This window comes from Coturnix japonica, chromosome 1 (genome assembly GCF_001577835.2).
Source record: "Coturnix japonica isolate 7356 chromosome 1, Coturnix japonica 2.1, whole genome shotgun sequence".
In the NCBI taxonomy this organism is placed as follows: Eukaryota; Metazoa; Chordata; class Aves; order Galliformes; family Phasianidae; genus Coturnix; species Coturnix japonica.
Window position 1 is genome coordinate 93,645,350 of NC_029516.1, and position 2,560 is coordinate 93,647,909.

Here is a 2,560-nt window from a genome sequence, read left to right on the forward strand (position 1 = left end):
GGCTTTTCTTTTTTTGTATAAATCTTATTCAGTAAGAATGTTTACTGCCAGAGTTGTTTGATCCTATAGCAGATGCTTTATTAAAAGCGAAAGCTGTCACTGTTGGGGAGAAGACTGGAAAGTGTGCTGATTATGAGGCTTAACATACTGCTTTTAACTGGTAGTGCAGCATAGCCACTTTTTCTGAAGGACAGTTTTGTCGTTGAAATTTGTAATCGCTTGGATTTAGGTTGTAGGTGTTTTGTGCATTTCTTGGTGTTAAGAATCAAGATGTTAGCTTTTGCAGGGATGTTACTATGAGGGAGGTTTAGGTTAGGTACTGGGAGGAAGTTTTTCACTCGCAGGGTGGTGACACACGGGAACGGGTTGCCCAAGGAGGCTGTAGATGCCCCATCCCTGGAGGCATTCAAGGCCAGGCTGGATGTAGCTCTGGGCAGCCTGGTCTGGTGGCTGGCCACCCTGCACTTAGCAGGAGTGTTGAAACTCAATGATCATTGTGGTTCTTTGCAACCCAGGCCATTCTGTGATTCCTATTTGAGGAAACAGTGTGATAAGTTCAAATCTTCTCCTAATATTCAGCAGGAAACAACTGCAATGAAAGCTAAAATGGGTACATATGACAGAGAACAGTACTGTACTCTTAGTTCTGCCTCTGGATCTTTTTTTAGGAGGCAAGAAATGAGGAACTGCTGATAAGTGGCACTTTTTTATATGTAAGCACTTTGGTTTTTATCTGACCATGTCAGGACTGAGTGAAATTATTAAGAAACACATTTGAAATAGTAATCATTTTTCTAATATTGAAAGGGTGACAGTGTGCTGAGTCCAGTTGTAGCAGTTTCTTTTATTTTCAGCAAATTTGATCAGTGTTCTGACAAAGGATTGGATGTAAATAAAGAAGTTGATCTTTGCAGAATGAATGTTGTCCTCTTTTGGCACAGAAGCAGAAGCCGGGCTTTTGTAGCTATTTGCTAATGCCTCGTTTGCTTATTGGTTTCCTCTTTTTTTTTTCTTCATTTTTGTTCCTCAGAAGAACGAGCCCCAAAAATGTGCAGATGAGATTCAAAAACATGTATGTTCTTTTTTTAATTCCAGTACATTAAGACTTGCTTTCAGTTGAACTTCTGTGGATGAAACTACAGGAAAAAAGGGGAAGTGAGCCACTTAAGCAGGTCTTCAAATGAAGTCTTCAAGTATGCGTTATATTCTTAAACCTCTTAAATGTATATACACTATGCAAACTTTTTATTAGTACTGTTTTTAATCTTATTTCACTTGCAAATACTAATCTAACAACATATGGACACTAATTTTGCTAACAAAGCAATAAGTTTTCTTTCCACCTTTGGGTAACTGAGATGGGACTGGAAAAGGGTGTTCGTCTCAACTTGAAGCTTTGGAAAACAAGCAGGATGCTTAAACAAACATTTCTGGGAGTGGTGGGTATGAAGGTCCAGGTAATGACATTTGTTGCTGGGAAATGTTTTTCTACATCATAGCAGTTTTATTTTTAAACCTTATTTTCCTGTTGAGTAAGGGATAGATTCAGGGTAAGGATGGTTAGAATCTTGCACTAGAACTTGATGTTCTTCTCCTTCAGAGAAGGCGTGTTATAGAAAGCTCAGATTGACTTTTCCATCCCTTCTCCACTGTTTCAAAGAAAACTAGAAATAAAAACACTCATTGCAATGGCTATTCTGTATATAATGTAGCTTACTAAGGATGCTATTTAAAGCACGGTTATGTGTTTAAAAGAATAACAAACAAAACCACATTTATATATGATATGTATTGTAGGTACTCATACAAATGGTCTCTATTCAAAGAGATTTTGATTAAAGAATGTGAAAGGATTTGCAAAATGTGAGATAAACTAAACTTAGATTTAGGACAGTGTTTCATCTTGCCACCTACAAAACTCTTCATTGTAGGCATTCTGTCCTCTGAGAAGGTATGGTATGACTGTAGGAGGCTAAAAATGGCTTTAGATTTGTCAGTCCTAAACGTAAATGTTCTGTGTTGCATTATATTGCCTAAATATTAAGCTTCTATAATATAGTCAGTATTGCCTCACATATATATGGTCTTACTGCAATCTAGTCTACTGAGTACTAAATACATAGCAAGTCTATATACACACAAAGTTGTGCGTGAACACATCAGGCTGAAATCTACTTGTGAGCTGAGCTGTCACACATCTTGGAGAGCCTGGAGTTCCTTAGCCCGTGCCATTCACATATGCGTTGTGCACATGTCATCCATGTTCTTACTGTATTTGAATCTGTGCTTGGGAGGAAGTTGAGGAAGTGCCCAAGTAATGCTACTTATCCAGCATCTTTATTTTATCATTTGGTGTGATCTGTTTTCCTGTCCAAACTATAGATGGCAGCATAATACTACATACTGCCTGAATCCCTGGCTGTATCAGAGCGAGTGCACATTTGTTGGTTAAATAAGAAAGCAAAACAAAAACGAGCTGGTGGAAGAGTGAAATTAGATGGTTTTAAAAAGCCACTGAGAATATCAGTCTTAGTATCAAGCACTTCATGCTGCAAATTGC